At 41.9% G+C, this 24,440-nt stretch overlaps 1 protein-coding gene across 2 annotated transcripts in view; it reads left to right on the top strand.

Moving 5' to 3' along the window:
• SSPN (sarcospan) overlaps window positions 1-24,440 on the top strand; it is a 113,758-nt gene that overhangs the window by 7,261 nt on the left and 82,057 nt on the right. For both annotated transcript variants that reach the window (XM_035028044.1, XM_035028043.1), the window contains exon 3: window positions 3,699-3,827. The gene's annotated coding sequence lies outside the window, so the exon portion shown is untranslated. The remainder of the gene's footprint in view (window positions 1-3,698; window positions 3,828-24,440) is intronic.

Genomic DNA, 24,440 nt, shown 5'->3' with positions numbered 1-24,440 from the left:
CACGTATTGTGACCTTCTCCCCGTGTGGCTTAGGGTTTGAACTTTCTCTCTTTGGTAATTGAATCTAAACTTCATCCTGTGGATGAACATTTGGTTTTCCTCCTTGGTGCTCCACACCCTCTGGTGTCTCTGGTAAGAAGCTTCTGCTCCATCCCAGGCGCTCACCCCTCACCCCTGACCCCAGTTAGCTTGCTCATTGCCCCAGGTTGAAATTTGGACACAGCTTGGTTTAACTAAGTTCGTCTGCTCCAGAGCAGGCTAGAGCAGTTTTGGAAAAGATGATAACTCATTACAGTGGCTCATAACCTCCAGGGTATAGATTTTCACATCCTGCAAAAGGGCACATCTCTCCACCATCATCCTGTCAGCTTCCTTAGTTCATTTCTTGGCCTCGGCTCTCTAATCTGGAAGGGGGCCAGGCCAGGCTGGCTGTTTGGGGCGGCCCGACGTCCGCATCCCTTTCAGCTCTATGGACCAGATGGCAAGTTTAGCAGGACTGCCTGAGCTTAGAAAAAGAAACTTAGTGGTCATTTTTGATCCCTCCATCTCTCTCACTCCCCCCATTTAATTAATAACGATGTCCTATAGATTCCACTTCTTAAATACACATTGAATCCATCCTCCCCCCCCGCCCCCCTCTGTCCTCAGTGCCTACACTCTAGACCAAGCCCCACCTAATCTCACACCCAAATACTGCGAGAACTTAACTGCCTAGCAGCTAGGGTTTAGTAAGGGAAACGGAAACCACTTTAGATATCTCAGGCAGGAGGGACTTAACAGAGGGATTAGAAGCGGGCGTAACCTTTGGATACAAAAGCTGGGGTAATCAAGACTGTGGAAAAACTGCTGCTGACCTCGGAGAAACGTTGACAGTCAGAAGCTTCAGGGAACGCTGGATGCCATCGAGCTCAGCTGCCTGCCTTGCCGAAGAGGCTGACTTGCAGGAGCTTCCCTGGAAGCCTTTGTAAACCTCACATCCACACCCAGCTGCCACTGAAGGCGTATGGTGTGTCTTTTCCACTTCCCACATCATGCACAGGGGCTTCTTATGGGCACAGTCTAAGCTGGAACCCTGTGGGTGAGGGCCAGGGGCAAACGTCCTTCCCAAGTTGCTGACCTGGGACAAGAGCCGGGGGGTAGAAGGCGGCGGGGCTGGTGTTGACAGCTGGCACCTCACACTCCATACCCACTGTGTACGCCCGCCTTCTCCCTCCACCACACCTAATTCACTCCTAGGTGAGGAGCAGAGCCATCTTTCTGTGCATGTCATTCCCTTGACCAAAACCCTTTGTTTCTCATTCCCCTGAGGCTAAATAAAAAAAACTCTTCCGTGGCCCCAGAGACAGGCCCCCGCCTGTATCTTCAGTCTCACCTCTCATTTTTCTTTCTTTCTATAACCCAACATACCAGCCTGTTTTTCTTTTTTCAGCATACTCCACTCTTTCAGGCCCTTCTCTCATGCTGTTCCAGCTGATTGGAATGCTTTTCTCCCCACTTCTCCAACCCCATTCAACCCCTTTCCACCTGCTAATCCTTCAAATGCCATCAGAAGTATCACTTTCCCCAGGAAGCTTTCTCTGAGTTCCTAGAGCAGATTTGTCTCCTTCTGTGAGCTCCTCTGTACTTTATCCTTCTCTTTTATAACATTTATATTGTTGGAAAGACTCGTAAGACTTTCCAATATCTGCATCCCCCACGAGTTTGTGAGCCCCCCGGGGACAGGCACCTGAGTTGTTGACCGCAGTGTCTCCATTGCCCAGGACAGCACAAAGCTCAACTGTTTCTTGAATGACTCCTGCAGGTGCGCCACCAAATCATCTTTGAACTGAAGGCTTGTTCCAGAAAAGGCTTGCAGGACAAGTCATAACCCAGCCACAGAGCATTTGAGGAGTCCTCAGGCCTGCTAGAGGTGGGGATCGAATGTTGGCTCCTGCCGTCCCTTCCCCCCACTAGGACTTTCCTATATTAATGTGGCTCTTATGGGCAGCGCCCCGAGTGGACCCTCACTCCACTCGGGGCGCTGTGAATTTCTTGGCCTTACTAGGCATGCAAAGACTAAGAAGTAAGACAACATGAGGGATCATAAAGTGCTCCTGATGTAGCAGGAGGCCCAGGAGCCCGGCAGGGTCTCTAGTGGAGTGGCGGGCAGTTCTGTTGGGGGCAGCCCTCTGGAACCGCTGTTGGTCACTGTGCCAGGGTGGACATGTTCTGTGCCCAGCCGGCAGTGAACTCTGCCAGTGTGCTCCCTAATGGCCGTGGTACGCTGGCGTTTCTCACTCTCAGAATTGTACTGCCTCTCCCAGCGCGCATTAGCAGGGCGGAGAGACTGCGGGGGCTGGAGCCGCACCAGCTGAATTCCACAGGTGCTCCAGAGACCATGCATGGGTGAGGTGACATCCGGGGCATGGCCCTCCGAGGCCAGAAGTGGGGAGGGGATGCAGAGTTCGGCGTGACAAGCCGTATTTACAGGGTCTAGCCGAGCTGAGTGGATCACAGGAGGGGGTCCTGGGACAGTGCCAAAGAGCTTGGTTACCAGGAGTGCAGAAAGAAACAAGCCCTGTGCCAGGATGTAGGAGTCAAGCCTCAGACTGTGGAACAAAGTAGGAGGGTTGAGAGCCAGTGAAGCCAATCTATCAGAATGCCAGACTGGTAGTCACAGAGGAGACAAGGAGTGAGAGGTCAGAAGAGACAAAAGAGAGCTGGAGCAAGAAGGGGTTGCAGGGCGGCGGGGCGGGGGGTGGGGGGGCGGGGAGGCAGACACCAGGTTGGGATGAGAGCCTGCTGAGGTGGGGGAATTTCTCTTTGGGTTGGTCAGTCATGCCACCGATGGGCTGGAAACATGGGCAAGACTACTTCGACCCTCATCCACAAACCAACTTTGCATGTACTCTTGGCACTTAATACTTGCAAAAACAGAGGTCCCATTCTTCTAATCATGTATTCAGACAGGCAGTGTTGATTTTCCCGATCATGGGGTTGCAAAATCAGACTGCACTCACGGAACATAGCTCTGGTGATAGCAAGCCATCAGGAGGCCTGGGTCTGATCCACACCTGCTCAGCCATCCTGCATTGCCAGGGGTGACCCAGCAGATAAAATTCTGAGTCTGTTGTGATTTTGGATAGCTATGCTAATGATTTTTCTGGAACCTATGTTTTTTATTATATTTTTGAAATTCTGCTTTAGATGTACTGAAGGTCGTGAAATAGACACATCTCACGTTTCTGTCACCTCTCATTTTATTGCATGGTCCTGCTTATAGTGGCAGAGTGCTGTGGGCCCTGGATTTAAATGAAGACCTGGGTTCAAATACCATTTTCCCCGGAAAAGCCGTGTGACCTTTGGCAAGTTATTAATGAGTCGATTTTTGCAAATGTGACACAGAGAGAGTAGTATCTACTTCTGACTGGTTGTTGTAGGGTTTGGGGACAATGCATGAAGGGCACCCACGGCCTAGTAGGTGAGCCATAAGCAGAAGCTCTTATTTTCCCGATTTGAGCTGCCTGGTCAAAGTTGTGGGTATCATGGAATGTGGTTGGAAAATAATTGATAGGTTAAGTAACATATTTTAAGTTTGAGATGTAAACCTTTTGCTTTCGATTATCCTTTACTTATAGGTGAATAATAATAAAACCGAGGGCCAGACCTGTCCATGTGATTTTCCATTAATGAGATAACGGTTTTGTTTCATGTGCTAGCTGGAAATAGGCAATACCAGCCACAACCGTCTGATTTGAAGTCCTACTCTTCAGACAGCCCTTCGGAGAGGTTCCATAGCTCCACACTTGTGCACGAATGGGGGAAGTGCTGTCAGCCCGTGTTCGGTCGTAAGTTAAAGCCTTCTTCAGGTTTTAAATGATTGGCATAGATGAACTAAGTTTCACATTTTGTTATCTGGCTGTGGGAGATATATTGACTTATTTCTTCTCTATGTCATCTCTTCTAACAGCAAGCACTTTTATTGCAGTTACTGTGTGCCATGTTCTGCTCTGTTTTAGTGTTTTACAAATACCCACTCCTTTCTTGCCCCCAGACCCTTTAAGCTAGGTCCCATGATAATGCCCTTCATAAAAAGAGGGTGATGTGTCCATGCCACGCAGCTAGGAAGTGCTGGAGTCAGGGTTCCAGGCGGGCACTGTGCCCGTGGAACCAGTGCCCGCAGTCTCGCATTTACTGCCTCTACTCATTGGCTTCCCCAATACCCCGAGACAAATGGGATCTTTCTGTTCGCCATCCATGACTTTGTTTAGAGAAGAGAGGGGTCATAGTGCAGAAGGAACATCTGAAACTCTGCCCACAAGGCTAAGCTTTGCCACCCACTGTTTGCCTAACTGAGAAAGGCAGGGTATTGAACTTCTGTGAACCTCATGGTCCTCACCTATTCAGTGAAGAAATTATCTATCCGTTGTGAGGGGGATTAATAGTATGTCTGACGCACAGGAGATGCCCAAGAAATGTTAGTGCCCTCCTTGAATGCTACATACCTAAATATACCCAAGTATGCAATTATTGGTGGTTTCTTTTCTCCTGAAAAATTCATTCTTGATTTCTTTAACTTTTCACTTTAAAAGAATAGGGTGAATTTTGATCACTCAGTTAATAATTGTAAATCATTTTCTATGTGGAAGGCATTCTCTATTGGTGCTATCTGACAGAACTTTTTGTGATGATGGAGAAGTTTTATAATCGGTGCTCTCTAATGTGGTAGCCACCAGCCGTGTGTGGTTATTGAGCACTTGAAATGTGGTTAGTTTAATTAAGGCACTAAATTTCTAATTTTATTTAATTTTAACTAATTTAAGTTTAAAGACGCACATGTGGTTAGTGGCGGTCATATTGTACAGTGAAAGCCTAGATGTTTTAATCTGGTCCAAATACTAGCTGACCAGCAGATAATTCTTTTAAGAAAGCCAAGACAGATTTTTAGTTTATTCTTTTCCTGAAGTGTCTATGATGCTCAGCATCTTTATAGGAAGAAAAAAAGTATCAATTATCAAGCATAAATTCAGGCAAATAAAGAAAAACTATAGCCATCAACTTCACTAGGTTTTATGATATTTGACAGATCCATTTTAATTTTACGGGAACCCAAATGATATAACTTACCAACATTTTAAAATACTGATCATGAATTTGCTATGAATATTTAATGAGTTCCCATAAATAGATAGTAATATAATAATTTTAATACTGCATATCATATCATATGCCTATCGGGTTCGGATATAAGCCAGTGTACTGGTAAATGTTTAACCGGTCCTCTGGGAAAAATGTGTGTGTATGTGTGTGTGTAGTATATTATACATTTTACTATTATAAAGGATGTGTAGCTCAGCACCCATTTAAACATAATGATAAAATATACATCACTCCTATGAATTCCATATAGCCAATTGATTCTCACTGAATGCTTTTATTGATTTTTGCCAGATTCTTTTATTCCTTGCCAACCTACGGTTGCAATTAATTCACAAGTATAATTCTGACATGAATGTTGGGTATTTTTGTTTATGTTGAGCTAGGTGAAATTGAAACAATAAAGGCAGTTGTTAGAGTCTGACTCCTTCATCAATGATATGAGCAACTTCTTCACTAAATCAGATAATACTTTTCACATACTAGAAAAAGATTTCCTCAATTTTCTGTATAATTCACAATATAATGACTATAGACATGACACACTTTTAAGTCCAATCTAGATGATTCACATTTTCTCTATCACTTTCTTGAGTCTAACAGTTGACAAAATAAGAAGTCAAGCTCTAATTTGTAGCATTTTCATGGCATAAGTACTCCCACCATGACCAACCATAGGCTAGCAATACAGCAGCACCAGAAGTCCAGTTGGTATGCTACAGGAGACATAACTCACCTCAAGGGCATAGATAATAATAAGATGTAAATAAAGTAATTAGGAAGTGGTGAGTTTTGCGTGTTAACCGCCTTTGTTCTTAATATACTCTATTTAGTGATAAATTTATAGGACTTAATTTCTAATAATGGCTAGTCCCAGAATCAGTCCCGTGGTCATCAACAATTTATTGAGGGGCCACTATGCGCTGGGACTGAGTGCTAGGCTATAAATATGAATCAGGCCTGTCAATATATGTGCCTTCCAGGATGTGCTCTTGCCCTCTTCTGTATCAACATTTTCCCCCTGCATGATCTCATCTAGGTTCATGGCTTTAATATCATTATTATGCTGATGACTCCCAAATTTATGTTTCCATCTCTCTTTTCTGCTGCAAGCTCCAGACTCATAAATCCAACAGCCTACTTGATAACTCCTCTTGGATATCTTATGGTTATTCTAAACTTGACATGGCCATTCCAGCTTGACACATCTTAATGTCCACCTTCTGCCCCAGGTCCATCCACTCTTCCTTGATTCTTCACCATGCTCTGTCAATGACACCACCATACACCACTGAATTGAGCCCCAAATCTAAGACCCATCCTTGGTCCTTCTCTTTCATATTTTCTACACCCAATCCATCAACAATTTCTGTCTCTCCTATACCAAAATCTTGCCTGAATCTGGACAGTTTCCAGCATCTTCACTGCTATCATCCTCATCAAATCTATTGTCTCTCACTGGGACTATAGAGAGACTCCTACTTGGTCTCCTTGCTTCTACTTTTCCTCATACAGACGTTACACACAATATGAAGAATGAACTCTTAAAAATATAACCCAGCTCATGTCACCTTTTTTGTTTGAAATCTCTCTAGCCATTATTTATTATAATTAGAATAAAGTCCAAATGTCTTGGCCATGTCTGTGGTAGGCGGAATAATGGGTCCCCAAAGATGTCCACGTCCTAATCCCCGGAACCTGTGAATAAATATTTCCTTACACGGCAAAAGGAACTTTGAGGATGTGACTAAATTAAGGCCTTTGAGATGGGGCAGTTATCCACATGGCCTCAATGTCATCACAAGAGTTCTTAGAAGAAGAAGAAGGAGGTTGAAGAGAGTTAGAGGGGGATGTGACCACAGAATGATCAGGGAGATGCCACACTGCTGGCTTTGAAGACAGAGGAAGTGGGGCAAAAGCCAAGGAATAAGAGTGGCCTGTAGAAGCTGGAAAAGGCAAGGGAATGGATTCTTCTCCAGAGCCTCCAGAAAGGAATACAGCCCTGCCAACACTGTGGTTGTAACCCAGTGAGACCCATGTCAGACTTCTAACTTACCGAACTGTAAGATAATAAATTTGTGTTGTTTGAACCACCAAATCTGTGACCATTTGTTACGGCCGCAATAGGAAATGAATGCAGGAGTCTGCAAGGCCCTCGAAGACCGGCCTCTCTTGGGTCCCCTTGCCTGTCCTTCTCCCACCTTGTTCACTGTGCCTTGGCCATCTGCACGTTTGTTTTGTCTGCATAACAAGGCGGATCCTTCCTCAGGGATTTGGTACCAGCTCTGCCTTGCCTAGGACTGTCTTCCCAAGGTCTTCACATAGTCGGCTACTCGTCATTTGGATTTCGAAAACCTCTTCAAAAAAGCACCATCCCCTAGTCGCTTTTTAATTTGTGTTTTATTTTCTGAGCGGCTTTTATTAGGACCTGAAATTGTCTTAATTATTTGTTTCTTGTCTCTGTACCTCCGCTTCCCACCAGACATGTACCATCAAACTTCATGAAGTCAGGGACCCAGTGTGTCATGTTCACTCAGTAAGCACTCAATGAATATTTGTTGAAAAAATGAATGAAAACATGGCACCTTGCCTAAGCATGCACACATTCGGTGGGAGAGAAGATGAAAAAAGCAATGATGATAGAACAGTATAATTGAGGCTCTGAAAACAGTCCCTGTGGGATGTCGGGGCCCCCGGGAGAAAAGCACCTTGGCAGGCTTTCCAGAGGAATGACGACTGGGAAGAATCCTGAGGAGAAACTGGGAAAGCAAAAGCCAGGTGAAAAGGAGCAGGTGGATTGTCAGGCAGAGGATGTTGGGGGTTGGGGGCAGGAGCACAAAGGTGTGAAAGCAAAGGCATTATGGGAACTGCGGGTGGTTCAGTTACCTTGGGAGCCTAAGGTGAAAGGTCAGAAAACGCCTTACCACAGAAGACTTGACATGACCTACCAAGAGATTTTTAATCTGTCTGGGTGGTAATTAGGGGGCCTTGAAGGGTTGTAAGAAATGTCAGTTTTGCATTGTAGAAAATGTATTCTGATGATACTATTGAGAACAGATTGAAGGGGAGGGATGCTAGAACAGAATACCAATTGGGGGACATGGCCATTGTCAAAGACCCTAGGGCAGTGGCAATGAAGATGGAGAATGAATGGGGAGATCTGAGGACTGTTTTAGAGGTAGATTCTATGGGAGTGGTGAGCAATTTGTCGTGTGGAGTGAGGGAGATGAGGGATTAGGGATGACTCCCTGGGTTCTGGCTTGAGTGACTGGGGAGAGAGTGCTACCACCAATAAAAATAGAGAATACAGGAGGAGGATATGAGGCAAGTTTCACTATGACATGTTGGAGGTGCCATGGGTAAAGGAGACATCTCTGAAGCACTAGGATAACTGGATCTGAAGTTTGGAGGAAAGACCAAGACTAGAAATTTAGATTTGAGAGTCAGTGGCATATGAGATGTGAGTGGTTGGGACAGTTCCAAAGACAGAGAGATTAGAAGAAGGTTGAGGGTGGAATCCTGAGGAACATCAATTTTTATATATTGGATAAAAGAAGATTAGTCCAAGAATAGGACCAAGAAAAATTAGAGAGGAAGAAAAAGAATCAAGAATATTGCTCTTATGGCCAAAAATGCCTGGCTCGGGGCGCCTGGGTCAGTCATTAAGCGTCTGCCTTCCCCTCAGGGTCCTGGGATGGAGCCCTACATCGGTCTTCCTGCTGGGCGGGAAGCCTACTTCTCCCTCTCCCTCTGCTTGTGTTCCTTCTCTAGCTGTGTCTCTCTCTGTCAAATAAATAAAATCTTAAAAAAAAAAAACAAAAACAAATGCCTGGCTCCTTCATCTGCACATGCAATTTAGCACCCATTTTAAATATGACCTCTTTGAAGTCCTCTCAAATGGATGCAAATGATTTTTATTGAATCTGTATCACAACTTATTTGTACCTATTTTATGTAATTGCCGCTCGGAAACTTTCTTTCTTCTTTTTGTACTTTGGTCTAATTATCTCACTCCTATATTGTAAATTTCTTGAGTGCAGAGACTATGACTCACTAAGTTTTCATTCTTTGGAACTCTCGGTAGAATATCTTGCACATATTACCTTTATGACGAGTGAATATGACCGCTGAATCCAGCAAATACTATTTGGAAAGTAAGAATTATTTATATTTTAAAGAAAACAGTGATCATTTGAATAAATATAGGTGATACCAAACAGCTAGCAAAATATTTCAAGATGACCGTAGTGTATCATCTCGATATACTTGATCGTTATGAATTCTTATGTAGTCATAATAGAGAATTATTTATTGAACGCTTACTATGTTCCAGCCATTCTGTCGAGTTCTTTATACATATGATTTCATGTAATATTTACAATAACCTATGGGGATGGCATTATTATTATTCCCATTTCACAGATGGAGGATAAGAATTTCAGAGAAGTTGAATAACTTGTCCAAGAACACACAGTCACTAAAGGGCTAAGATTTAAAGCTGGGCAGCCTATCTCTAGCGCTCGTGCCTTTCAGGTGACAACATATAGAAAACTCTGTGTCAAGGCGAGTCAGGTGCAGGAGGGGAAATTCAGAGACCTGTGAAAGGACTTTGGTAATTTAAGTGCCCATAATCAGGGATGCATTTTGAGTGGTTAGAAATAAATATGTGACATATTTGCATGTGAAACAGTTGCATTTTTGTGATTTGCCTTAAAATAAAGACTTGCCGATTTAAACAAATACCAAAATAAGATCAATTCATCCAGTAAGAGATTTAGAATGCAGAACTTTGCTGTGGAATTCTATAGCACAAAAACCAAATATTGGCCACCATGATCTAAGGCAGAAACAAGTGAATCTAATGGAGTAAAGGACCCAAAAGAGGTTTTAGTGCCCAAAGTAGGCAAGTTTTAAGAGATACTGTTACTGCAGTTCTAGTAGTAATATCCAGTTCCCCCTGGTTCTTTATTGTTTAACTTGTTGTTGGGAATGGTCTTAGTTCTCATTGGCCTGTTAAAATTGTAACATACACTGTATAAATTGTGTCTCTATTGGACTATAAGCCTATCAAGAACAGAGCTCACTTTTACCATTATTCTGTAGCAAATACAAAACAAGAGCAGGCAGTGAATAGGATACATGTAGCAATTATCGCGAAGGGGCAGATACAAGCTTCAGAAGATAGGGGCTTTGCTTTTCTTGTTTACCGCTGGCCTTTTAAGAGAGATTCTGAGCTCAATAAATATTTGTTGAAGGAATGGTTTTATAGAATAGGGCAATTGTCTGACAGGTGAAATTGATTACCTACTAAATCTTTCCATTTTTAAGGTCTGGGATTATATTATTGATAGTTTTAATTCCTATTAAAAATTATATTGGTCACTTTTCTTCTGTGCTAATGCAGTACAACAAACTACTCATTTTTCAGTTCATTTTTTCAGATTATTAAACATAATGATAGGGCGCCTGGGTGGCTCAGATGGTTAAGCGTCTGCCTTCGGCCCAGGTCATGATCTCAGGGTCCTGGGATCGAGTCCTGCATCGGGCTCCCTGCTCCTTGGGAGCCTGCTTCTCCTTCTGCCTCTCTCTCTCTCTCTCTCTCTCTCTCTCTCTCTCTCTGTCTCTCATGAATAAATAAATAAAATCTTTAAAGAAAACCAAAACATAATGATAAATTTCCTAGTATATAATCACTTCGATAGCATCATATTGGTATGTTTTTAACTAATATTCAATTAATTGATAGAGCAAATTTAAATGATTGACTATCTTACTATATTGTTAGAGAAAAAAAATTATGATAATGTGAGACACGAACAACTCAAATCCATAGTCAAGGGATTGTATATAGTCTGTCTTTTTTTCAGTTTATTAAGAAAAACTAGAATTGACATGTCTGCCAAACTCTTGTCACATCTACATTTTTGTAATCAGAATATCTCAGACTTCACCAACCAGATAACACCACTGTATTATTCAGGACTCACCCCACTGCAAGTGACAGAAACCAAGTTCAAATTAGCTGAAGCAGTAAAGGAGATTATTGGTTTGTGTAAGCAACCAAGGGGAGGGCTAGGTGACAGAACGATGGATGTGAACGTCATTAGATCTCTTTGTCTCCATCCCTCGAGCGCTCTCTGCAAATCAGCTTTATTCTCTTCAGCTGGCTTCTTCCCCACGGCTAAAACTCAGGTGTGTGTGGAGGGGGGTAGGGTGTGGGGTGGCTGCTGCAGCTTTGAGGCATATCTTCAGATTTGTAACCAGAGGGAAGAAGGTTAATCCTTCCAGTTTCAGTTCAAGACAGCTGGGAAAGGATTCTGACTGGCCCCTTTGGGAACTTGGTTAGTTTCTATGTCCTAGAAGGACTGGTGAGAGGCTCTGACCCATTAGCCTCAGTAATAGCTCTGCTCTTATGGTTGGAGATGAGCTGGGATCTGTATCAAAGAGCCGGTGAAAAACAGTGGTGTCCACCACACTCATGACATTAGCATTCACACCGTGATGGCCATGAGCTGTCACATAGTAAGGAGCAGGATATCCGGTCTTGTACAGAGCCTCTGTGCACTGAGGACTCCTCGGGATGCCTAAGACTCAGTCTTGGCTTTCACTCCCTCCTGTCGATCCCACAGTCCTGGACATATTCATGAAACTCCGCATACGAGGTAGGACCAGTGCCACCACCACGGTCTTGGACTCGGTACTGGTGGAGATGAGTCACTCCATGAAGGCAAAACTGAAATGCTGTCCTATGCCCCTCTGCCAGGAGTCTGCAGTTCTCTCTCTTGCCCGGAGTGAGCACCTTCTTCCTTCTCCAGAGTGCACAAACTACCTTGGTGGATACACTGGGATGGGATGGATTTGGGTGTCCCTTTCCATTGTATATGCAGATGTATGATTGTACTAGTTACCTTCACTTTTAGTTCGTTAGCTCTAACTTGGTGAGTTTCTGAAGCCCCCGCAGTCTCAGTTTGACCTTTCTTGGGGCCATTTCCATTTAAGAGGTGTAAGGGACATTCATGCTGGTAGATTGCAATCCCCCAGGAGTGATTCTTTGATATCAGTTGATTTAGTCATCTGCATAATTCCTCAAAAGGCAGATTCACTTTAATTTTAGTACTAAATAGGAAACTCACCCTCCCTATACACAATTATTAATGTTTAAAACCATGTAGAGAGTTAAGGCAAACTTTCTGTTTGTAAGTTTTTAAAGTAACAGGTTTATTTAGGTATAATTTGCATACTATAAAATCAGTGTACAATTAATTTACAGTGTGTAATTAGCTTTCAGTATATTCACAGAGTTGTGCAACCATCACCACAATCAGATTTAGCCCATTTAGCCCTTTTTAGACCAAAAAAGTCACCATTACCAGTCATTCCTCACTGCCCTCTACACCCCTCTCCCCAGCAGACCACCACCCATCTTCTTTCTGTCCCTATGGATTTGCCTGTTCTGGACATCTCATATAAATGGAATCATGCAATATGTTGTCCTTTGTGTCTGGCTTCTTTTACTTAGCATAATGTTTTCAAAGTTCCCTGATGTTGTAGCATGTATCTATACTTCATTCCCTTTTATGGCTGAATAATATTCCATTGTATGGATATACCAAATTTTGTTTATCTATTCATCAGTTGATGGACATTTGAGCTATTTCCACTTTGGGCCATTATGATGAATAATGCTGCTGTGAACATTCATGTACAGATGTTTGTGTAGACACATGTTTTCAGTTCTTTTGATTATATACCTAGGAGTTGAATTGCTGGTTCATATGGTAATTGAACTGCCAGACTGCTTTCCAAAGTGGCTGCACCATTTTGCATTCCTGCCACAAATGTGTGAGGGTCCCGATTTGTCCACATTATAAGGGATATTTTAGCAGAAGACATGATACATGTCAAAGTGAGGCATGTGAAGTCATGACCTCTATTTACTGGCAATAAGCTCAATAAACTTTAAATTCTTAAGACTCCATTGATTCAACCTAAAAAGTAGTATTTAAAATACATACTTCTGGGGCACCTGGGTGGCTCAGTCAGTTAAGCGTCTGACTCTTGATTTCGGCTCACGTCATGATCTCAGGGTCCTGCGATCAAGCCTCGCGTCGGGCTACATGCCGGGCTTGGAGCCTGTTTAAGATTATCTATCTCCCTCTGCCCCTCTCCCCCTTAAAAAAAATAAAATACATATTTCTACTCATAAATTCTAAAGTTTATGTGTCTAAATAATATACAAGAATAAAACTTCAATGTGCAGTGCAAGTTTATCCAAGTTCTAATAAGTAACCAATAACAAGGATTAATGTATCTGAACAAAGATTTCAGGTTGGTAGTGTTCAACTTTCTTTCCAAGGAAGCTCATCAACATGTAACAAAATTAGTAAATACAACTGGATGGGTGGAGGTAAGGGTTTTATATAATTGCATTTTCTGGAACTATCCATATCTGAGCCTTAACTCCGCCAAGACATCCTACAATATATGTAATAAAGCAATAAATAATGTAGCTAGATACGAAAAAAATCAGTAATATTTACAAAGCAAAGAGGCTTGGAGGTGCTACTCAAATACTACTTAATGCAACATCATAAACTTCTTCATGACCAAAAACAACTGTAAGTGGTGGAGCACTTCTTTTTCTTCCCATTCTTCCTCAGCAAGCCTGACAGTGGAAGGCTTTTAAGGCAGCGAGTCCTTGCTTCTCAATGATTTGTCCCTTTCCATCATCAGGTGAAGTTTTGCCATTGTATTTGAGAGAACTTTTTGGAGCTTTAGAATTCATCTGAATATTTATATAATGAAGCAAATTCTTCATTTCATAAAATATAAATGGCCAAGGGATTATAAGATAATTGGTACATTTATTTTAGGGTTTGAAATTCTATTATGTGAATTTCTGTCAAGGGAGGGATTCAAAGATCTTATATGTGGATACCAGCCTGTAAATGAACACTGTGCATTTCTTATGGACTTATGTGATCCGGCCCTGTTTATTTTTCCATTCCCTAGCCACTCTCCTCCCTACTCATACCCTCAATGTCGGAGTATGTCCATGGTGGTTTGATGTACGTCATTACCTCGAGGCTATTTTGGAGTCGCCTGGCTTCTTCCCCAGATTCTAATTCGGCAGAATGGCCTGGGTTTATGCTCTCCCGGAGTGAATAAAGTTTAGATGCTGCCTAGCTTGTGTTTTTGTTCTGAGCAGTGATGGGGAGGAGATCCCAAATCGATCTGAATGAAATCGAGGCAGGGAATAATCCTGTTGAATGTTTTAGAACTGACGTTTGCAAGATAAATATGAACACTGTGGGCTTGTGTGTTTATAAAAAATTGACCAACATGATATACTGCTTTATAGACTGGATGTAAGTGAAAAATTCAGGGGTTGAAGAAAGCTATAGTTTCTCTACTTAAGGTTTTACATTTTGACATCTTGCGTTCTATAATATTTAACTCAATTCCACCTTGTTTCAAGCATAGTTTTCTAAAACTATGTCTACATCAAGTGAAAACAGGAACTCGAAAGATTATAACATGGTGAATTTTTCCTTTTGAAAAAAGCTTACTTTATCATTATGAGATTCTCTCAGTTGTGCTATGTGACATTTGCATTCAGAAATGTCTTGAGGGGCGCCTGGGTGGCTCAGTCGTTAAGCATCTGCCTTCGGCTCAGGTCATGATCCCAGGGTCCTGGGATCAAGCCCCACATTGGGCTCCCTGCTCCGCAGGAAGCCTGCTTCTCCCTCTCCCACTCCCCCTGCTTGTGTTCCCTCTCTCGCTGTGTCTCTCTCTGTCAAATAAATAAAATTAAAAAAAAAATGTCTTGAAATAAATGAGGACTTTACAGGAATCACAGTGGACAAAATGCTATGTCTGCCCGATCATTACTGGCTAATCTTGGTGCAATTACAGTTCTCATCTCATCTCACAGTTACACACTCAGACCTGCTGGGTGCCCCACGCAAATGCCTGGATATTTTTTTAAATCAGAAATTCTCTTTGTTCCTCATCAAGTATTATTCCTACTTAAGGTGTGCAATTAGAAAAACTTCAAGCCGTCTTGGGTTTTAAAGTAACAGTAGATTTTTCTTCTGGAACATTTATCTTATGTGGAGAAGTACTTACTATAAATTGAGGAATACAGGGCTTACTCCCTTGATATGTAAAAACTATTTTCAAATTGGCTGTAGCCGCTGCCCCTGCTTGGACGCGCTCTTGCTCTCTCTCTCTCAAGTGAATAAATAAATAGAATCTTTAAAAAAATTTCCTCATTCATAATTCTCATGATTGGAAATCCCAATGCTGTGAATTTTTTATCCTTGTAATTAGTGACCAAATTGGTGATTCAGAGGTACTGTGACAATGGGCATTATTCTTCAAATCATCAAAGAAAGATCAAATTTTGTCCCGCATGGCTTAAATATTTAACTCTTTTCTTTTAGCGTAAAAAATAGGCTGCACAGAGACCAGACACCAGACGTGAAGCCCAGCCTCACCTTTGTCTCACTCTAACCTTGGGCAAGTTTCCTCACCTCTGCTAGCCTCATTTTCCTCTTCTCTTTTCTGTTGATAATGACATACAGCTTGTAAGTTTCACGTGCAAATTAAACAAGCCAGTAATGGTCTGGCACATATATTGTACTCTTGATGATTTGTCCCTTCCCATCATCCTGCTGCAATGGGTCAACAACAGCAATGATAACAATAATAATACTTTGGAAATACTATTCTGTGTAGGACATATGTTGTAATCTTTGTTTTTAAAGATTTCATTTATTTATCTGAGTGAGAGAGCATGCGCATGCATGAGCAGAGGAGGAGGGAGAGGGGTGAAGGGAGAGGGAGAAGCAGACTACCCGCTGAGTACAGAGCCAAGGCAGTGCTGGATCCCAGGACCCCAAGATCATGACCTGCGCCAGTCAGAGGCTTAACCACTGAGCCACCCAGATGCCCCTGTTGTAATCTTTTTACCCAAAAAATGTGATAACCATTAGTCAGTTACTGTACCTTCTATTATAAAGGTAATAGATGCACCCACACAAGTCCATACATACTGTAACTGAAGTTTTTAAAAAGAGGCTTTAGAATTTAAATCCTCCTCTATTTGGATACATACATTCCCAAGGTCAATACTTCTCACCTCTCAAGTGCAGGAAGAAACATGGGCACATAACTATGCTATATGGCGTACTGTCTCAAACTGGAAGGCAATTCTGGCTGACTGAACACCGTCATAACCTAGGGCACCCATGGTTTATAGCTGCCTCTTGACTGTGTCAGGAAGGGCCCAAGGCCAAACTTGTATTAGCCATCAGAGAGAAAGCACTTCGAAGCGCTCAAAAGGTGGATTTGACTCTGGGGCGGCACAGGGACGCTTTGTCTTGCCTACTCGACTCACACACATTACACTTCCTACAGGTGCTGTTGCAGCATCACACAGTTCAGTATTCCAGCGCTGAACGACACATTTCAGGGAACGCTTTTGGTAATGTTTGTGTGACACCCTCCCCAGAATGGCACCCTCACATTTAATAGACTAAGGTTGGTCTATGCACCAGTTACAGTTTTACACACTGAAGCCATAAAACTGGTTTATTATTTTTTCACTTAAGCTAATGATTTTATTTTCCCGGGAATGACTAAGTTGTTTCTTTGCCCCATACATATACTTTAAATATGCTGCAAAAAAGCTTGCTTACAAGTGTCCTTTTAAAAATAAAAGCCAAGTGTAAAAAAGTGTAAAAGTCTTAGTTTATTCTTTTTGTGAAATCCTTGTGCATTTTTAATTTGGAGAGTCGTGTGTGCATCATTATAATCTATCTACCTACTAAAAAATGCATTAAGGGAGACCCTTGAGACCCCAGAGCTGAGAATACTTTGTAATAAATGAGCATAAAGCCCAATGCTGTGAGGGCTGATAGATTTTGGAAGGAGACATAAGGCTTTGTTTTTTGGGTTTTTTTTTTTTTTTAGACCCTTCTTAAAAACCTAGGAACAGACAGTCATCATTGGGATTTGGATGTATTCTGCATGAGGATAATTTTGCCTCTGGGAAAGTCAGAGCCAGGCCAGAATCACTCCTGGGATTTTAAAGTCTGAAGTCACTTGTTTGGCTCTGCTCACTAGAGAACCCAAGAATGCTATTCATTGGCCAGTGTGAACAATGTTTGAGAAATGACTTGTAACAATCATTTCCAGAATTTTTTAAGGTACAGAGAAACTTCTACATTGCTTTTTAGGCACTAGAAAGGCAAGTCCTGGTGGGGTTTTCAGGTAGGGACTTAGAAATAAAGGAGCTAGTGTATATTTTAAAAAACTCCATGACTCTTCTTTCTTTCAGAGAACTCTGAAATGCCCTGTTTGTCTTTTGAACAGGTTTTTTGGAAAAATAATCATGCTATAATGCCGGTATGAGATCAGCTTTTGTTAAAATACCCAAGGAAAACCATCAAAAATTACTGAATCTGTTTGGAGATGCTAGAAGAGAGCAAGGAGGAGAAGTAAAGGGAATAAAGTTCATTCTGGGATGTTTAGATGAGTATTGGCATCATTTCCCTTTTAGATCTCTTCCCAATCTTGAAAAAATAGCCACATACATCGTGTTAGTTTTTCTCTTGCTGTTACCCAGCATGACTGCTTCTTAAAATCCTCAGCGGGGTCTCAAAGCTTCTGTTTGGAGGCACTTTTCCGTATAAATGTTTCACTATCCAATTTTAAAAAGCATTTATTTATTCAACACATGTTTATTAATGCTTAGTGTGTGTCGGGCGGTGTTGAAAGTTCTCAGGGCTCATCAGTGAACAAGCAGACAAAGCTCCTTGCCCTCTTAGAGCTTGCAGTTCAGCTCCCACCGAGCAGCTAACTTGTCTATGCATGACAGGAGCCAGCCTGCAGCATGCTTAAAGGGTCCCTCTGGTCCAAGGGGATCTGTTATAAGTTGCTTGTGGTATGGCTGCAAATTCAGCTAACACATTACACTCCTATATACAGAAAGTAAATATTTTTTAAAATTTTCTCTGTACCTGCTCTTTTCTTCCTTATGTGCCCCTGCCTGGTAGAAAATGAAAATAAAACACAGCAAAGAGCTAGGTTTTTTTTGTTTTTTGTTTTTTTCTCATCCAGTGCAGCAATGTAACCATTGCTTTTGGGTGATACTTAGTTTCTAGACTGAAAGAAAGAGGGAAAGGCAGGAGGCACTACATCAGATAATACTTTTGAACACTGGAAGACTATTTTCTCAATACTTCGTGCTACTCATAATTCAGCATCTACAGAGACAACACACTTTTATATCTAATCTGCATTATTAACATTTCCCCCATCATCTTCCTAAGTCTAGACAATCAACCAAACAGTAAATCAAGCCCCGCCTGTAGCATTTGCAATCTAATGGTGCGAATACTTCTACCCTGGCTGATTTCAAGGTGCCAGTGTGATGTCACTGAACGTTATAGGGAAGATGTGCAACAGCTCCCATCACGGAATACTTCCAGATTGTAAATAATAGTAAACATGTGGTAAAATAATTAGGAAGTGACGAGTTTTGAGTATTGATTGCCTTTGTTTTTAATATGATTTATATACTTATACATTTACATACTTTAATTGTTAATAATGGCTGTGTTTGACAACTGGCTTGCAAATTTCCTAGAAATTTAGCAATCAACTCTTATAAGCCATATGTCAGACCAAAACCCTAGTAATCATAAATGATCTCTTTAATTCCCTTATCACTCCCCTTCAATCCAACAGCAAATTATGTTGACTCTGCTTCTCAAACATACCTCAAATCGCTCACCTCCCTACTACCACCTGACTTCTCATCACATCGCCTCTCACCTGTGTTCCTATAACATCCTCCTAACTGCTCCCTCTGCCTCCACTACGAATGTGTCTACAGTCTGTTCTCCATACAGAAGCCAGTGTCCAATTTTTCAAGTGTGCATCGCATCATAATCACTTCCTATCTTAAACTCTTCAACATTTTCCCATTGTCCTTTGAAGAAAACGCAAGCTTTTACCACGCCCCATAAGGCCCTGTATCATCTACCTACAACCCCCTTACAGCTTCATCTGACCCATCGTCCTGCTCAAGCACCACCTTCCAGCCACACTGGCTTGCTTGCTTTTCCTAAAGCATATCTACTTTGTAGCGATCTCGGTATCGTCATGTGTTCCCTTTTCTGGGAATGCTTTTCCCTCACAACATTCCAGGGCTGGCTCCTTCTTATCAGGTTTCAGTGACATATTCCTGTGGTGGTTAATTGTATGTGTCAGCTTGACTGGACCATAGGATGCCCAGATATCTGGTTAAATATTATTTCTGTGGGGGGGGGGGGGGGGGGGTGTTTCCAAAGAGATTGGCTTTTGAGTTGGTAGACTGGGTAAAGCAGATTGCCTTCCCCAATGTGAGTAGGCACCATCCAATCCATTGAGGGCCTGAATGAAGCAAAGAGGCAAAGAAGGTTGAATTGGCTTTCTAATCTGTTTAGATTTAATGACAGAATGACTTTATTTCTGGTAGTAAAGAGAGAACTGACAGTTCACGGAGTGAACTTGTAATAGAGATACGCAAAATATCTGCATTGGATACTCCTAATCAACCACTTGTAAGAAGTAAGCAGTTGAACGACTGTGTATGTGATACTTTCTAACATTTTTGGAAAACGAATGAATATAATGACATTGGTTGGCAGCTCCGAATGTCTCTGAACAAAGTAGTAAACAAAGAGGATGAGCTCAGAGATTTGAATTCCCAGCTCAAGCACGTATAATGACCTGAAGGCTTCTGTTTGAGCCCTGAAGGAGACCCTTATCTCTAGTAGATGCAGGTCATAGGGTAGCTCTAGTAGATGTGACTGGCTCAATTACACTGTATGTTAAACTCTCACCTTTGCAAGGTGTCCACTGTATAAGTGAGGGTATGGATTGGGAAATAATCAGATCCTGTAAGTTCCCACATGTGCAAAGACCCTGATGAAGCTGGGGACATTAAGCCCCTAAATTCTTTTTTTTTTTTTTTGTAGTTTTTAATTTTATTATGTTATGTTAGTCACCATACAATACATCATCAGTTTGGTCCACGATCCATTGTTTTCGTATAACACCCAGTGCTCCATGCAGTACGTGCCCTCCTTAATACCCATCACCGGGCTAACCAATCCCCCCTTCCCCCCTCCCCTCTACAACCCTGTTTGTTTCTCAGGTCCATAGTCTCTCATGGTCCATCTCTCCCTCCAATTCCCCCCGCCCATTTTTCCCTTCCTTCTCCTAATGTCCTCCATGTTATTCCTTATGTTCCACAAATAAGTGAAACCATATGATAATTGACTTTCTCTGCTTGACTTATTTCACTTAGCATAATCTCCTCCAGTCCCATCCATATTGATGTAAAAGTTGGGTATTCATCTTTTCTGATGGCTGAATAATATTCCATTGTATATATGGACCACATCTTCTTTATCCATTCATCTGTTGAAGGGCATCTCGGCTCTTTCCACAGTTTGGCTATTGCGGACATTGCTGCTATGAACATTGGGGTGCATATGGCCCTTCTTTTCACTACATCTGTGTCTTTGGGGTAAATACCCAGTAGTGCAATTGCTGGGTCATAGGGTAGCTATATTTTTAAATTTTTGAGGCACCTCCACACTGTTTTCCAAAGTGGCTGTACCAACTTGCATTCCTACCAACAGTGTAAGAGGGTTCTCAAGAGGGTTTGAGAAGTTCTTTATAGATTTTGGATACCAGCCCTTTATCTATAGTGTCATTTGCAAATATCTTCTCCCATTCTGTGGGTTGCCTCTTTGTTTTGTTGACTGTTTCCTTTGCTGTACAGAAGTTTTTTATCTTGATGAAGTCCCAAAAGTTCATTTCTGCTTTTGTTTCACTAGCTTTTGGAGATGTATCTTGAAAGAAGTTGCTGTGGCCGATGTCAAAGAGGTTACTGCCTATGTGCTCCTCTAGGATTTTGATGGATTCCTGTCTCACATTGAGGTCTTTCATCCACTTTGAGTTTATCTTTGTGAATGGTGTTAGAGAATGGTCGAGTTTCATTCTTCTGCATGTGGCTGTCCAATTTTCCCAGCACCATTTATTGAAGAGACTGTCTTTTCTGCATTGCATGTTTTTTCCTGCTTTGTCAAAGATTATTTGACCATAGAGTTGAGGGTCCCTATCTGGGTTCTCTATTCTGTTCCATTGGTCTGTATGTCTGTTTTTGTGCCAGTACCATGCTGTCTTGGTGATCACTGCTTTGTAATATAGCTTGAAATCGGGCAACATGATGCCCCCAGCTTTGTTTTTCTTTTTCAACATTTCCTTGGCGATTCGGGGTCTTTTCTGATTCCATACAAATTTTAGGATTGTTTGTTCCAGCACTTTGAAAAATGTCATTGGAATTTTGATCGGGATAAGCCCCTAAATTCTGATGAGTTCTCTCTGCTAGTGTAAGAGATCTCCCTACCCTGAGTGGAAGTGGTCTCCCCAGCCCACAGGAAGTAACTTCCTTGCCCCCAGCAGAAATGGCCTCTCTACCCCAAGTGGTGACAGCATCCCACCTCCAGTGGTACTGGCCTTTCCACTTCCAGCTGAGGGGATTAACTGTGTAATGCCCGAGAAACTGTAATGGCCTGTCCTGAAGAAGGTGCCATGCTAGACAATGCTGCTTCTGCTCAGAACGCACCCTCACCACTCCTTTGTTTGTTTCTAGACGACTCAAGTCCTAGCAGGGTCCTAAAGGCAAGGTACAAAGTGAGACCCATAAGGAAATACTCTACCATTCAAAAGAACTCTTTGAGTTTCCTAATTTGTACAGACAGAAATCCAGGGAACATCTGTGTGAATGGATGCTAAAAGTGTGGAATCATGGAGAAAGGAAACTAAGGTTGGATCAAGCTGGATTTATTGATGTGGGCTCACTAACAGAGATTCTGCATTTCATGTTGTAGCCAAGGCAGTTAGAAAGGGCTCTAACAATTTGGTTAGTTCAAAAGGTGGCCCATGGTGAATGAACTGAAACTGCCCAACCTGCCTTGGTTTGATGTAGAAGAAGGGATGGAAAGAAAGGGTTAGGGAGGTTGGAATGTTAGAGTGGATTTGTCATTTAAGACCTCCTTCCCCACATTGGGAGGGTCTGGAAGACCTACTTTTCCCCAATACTGTGAGAAATACATTTGTGAGGGGAGCCCTGACATCGTCCAAGAGCTCTGTAATTGTTCTCTGTAGGTCAGACCTCACAGTGGGAACTGTAGCCACTGATTTGGGAAACCCAAATATGATGGGAGTAATTGGATGCCAGGGTGGCTGGGGCCAGGTGGCGGCACTCGACAGCGATGGCAAGGTGAGCGTGGTTACTGTAATGGACAGCAGAATGAAAGCAGCAGTCAGAGTCATCTGACTCATGCAGACCTACGGAGTTGACAAGTTGATCATAGTGTTCCTAGAAATCAAATAGGAAGCCTGATAAGTACTTACTTGATCTGTGTAAGCAGAAAAATTCTAGGTCAAGTGAACCAAAGTCTAACCTGAACCATAAAAACAGAGTCATGGCCCCTTAATCAATTCCCAGACTCGAGCCAAACCCCTTGCAAGAAGGGGAGGCTGAATTCCCTTGAGGAATGCTATGTTCTGAATGTTACCAGCCCCAACCATGTGACCAGTCACAGAAATGAAGGCTGTTATTAAAATGAGCATTTCCTCCTTAATTTGTTATGAATACATTTGTGTGTGTATGCATCAAATATCTTCATTTCTTTCCTCTTATTCCTTTATCATATAACATAAGATGTATTGATATTATATCATAGTATTTAAGTATTATTAATTTTACATCATAGTATTGAAGTTACAAAATATCAAGGAGGAGAATAACATCACTTTACCTTCTCCTCTGGGAAAGAGATTAAAGCGTTTTCAGTTGTAGACAGGATAGTTATATCTTATTAGGCGGAATTATAACCTTGTTATTTTTTTTAAGGTTTTATTTATTTATTTATTTATTTATTTATTTATTTATTTATTTATGGAGAGAGAGAGAAAGCATGAGTGGAGGGGAAGGAGCAGAGGGAGAGAGAGAAGCAGACTCCCCACTGAGCAGGGAGCCCAATGCGGGGCTGGATCCCAGGACCCTGAGATCATGACCTGAGCCGAAGGCAGACGCTTAACCAACTGAGCCACCCAGCTGACCCATATATATATATATATATATATATATTTTTTTTTTTTTTTTTGCAAATTAAGTATGGTTTATGGAGATGTATATGCTGCCAGGTTGACAAGAAGTGGACTTGGGATAGTTAATTTTATGTGTCACCTTGACTGGGCCTTGGGATGCCCAGATATCTAGTTAGACATTATTTCTGGGTATGTCTATTAGGGTGTTTCCAAAATACATTTCCATTTGAACTGGTTGACTGAATGAAGCAGATGGCCCTCCCCAATGTATGTGGGCATCATCCAATCCTTTCAGGACCTGAATGGGAAAAAAGCCAGAGAAATTCCATCTTTGCCTGACTGCTGGAGCTGGGACATCAGTTATTCTCCTGCGTTTGGCTCCTGGTTCTCAGGCCTTCAGATTTGGACTGGCTCTCAGGTCTTTGAACTATGCCACTGGCTTTTCCGGGTCTCTGGCTCAAAGATGGCAGATCATGAGATTTCTCAGCCTTCATAATTGCATGAGCCAATACCTTATCATAATCTCTCTTTACTATCTTCTATCTATCTATCATCTATCTATCTATCTTTATCATCTTCCTTATTGGTTCTGTTTCTTTGGAGAATTCTGACTAATACAGTATTCTAGGAGAGTTTTCCCTGGCCTTTTTTTTTTTTTTAATCTAAAGTTGCCCCCACTCCCCACATCACCACTCTGTCACATTACCTTATTTCCACAAATTCAGGCAAATTACTTAGCCTTTTTATGCCTCAGTTTTATCATTTGTTAAATGGGAATAACTGCAATACTTCCCTCATAGGGTTGTGAAAATCAAATGAGTTAATATATGTAAACTATTTTGAACATACCTGGATCGTGTTAAACACTGCATTAAGTTTACTGCTGATATTATTATCATTGTTGATATTATTATTGAAATGGTCAAAGTGCTCATCACTGCCTAAAAGTACTTTGTGCATTTGTTTGTGTATTTATTTTCTGCTTCCCCCACTGGAGAGCCATGAACTTGAATGCCTTGCACATTGCTGTGTTCCATCACCTAGAATAGTGCCTGGCATTTTTTGAATGAATGTGTGTATAAGTAAATAAACACAAGAACTGATAGTGACACCATTCTGAACCTTGA

The sequence above is a fragment of the Mirounga leonina genome, unplaced genomic scaffold (genome assembly GCF_011800145.1).
Source record: "Mirounga leonina isolate KUSES-001 unplaced genomic scaffold, KU_Mleo_1.0 Mir_201, whole genome shotgun sequence".
NCBI lineage: Eukaryota > Metazoa > Chordata > Mammalia > Carnivora > Phocidae > Mirounga > Mirounga leonina.
Note: the sequence above shows the minus strand (reverse complement) of the source record. Positions and strands in the feature narration are given on the sequence as shown.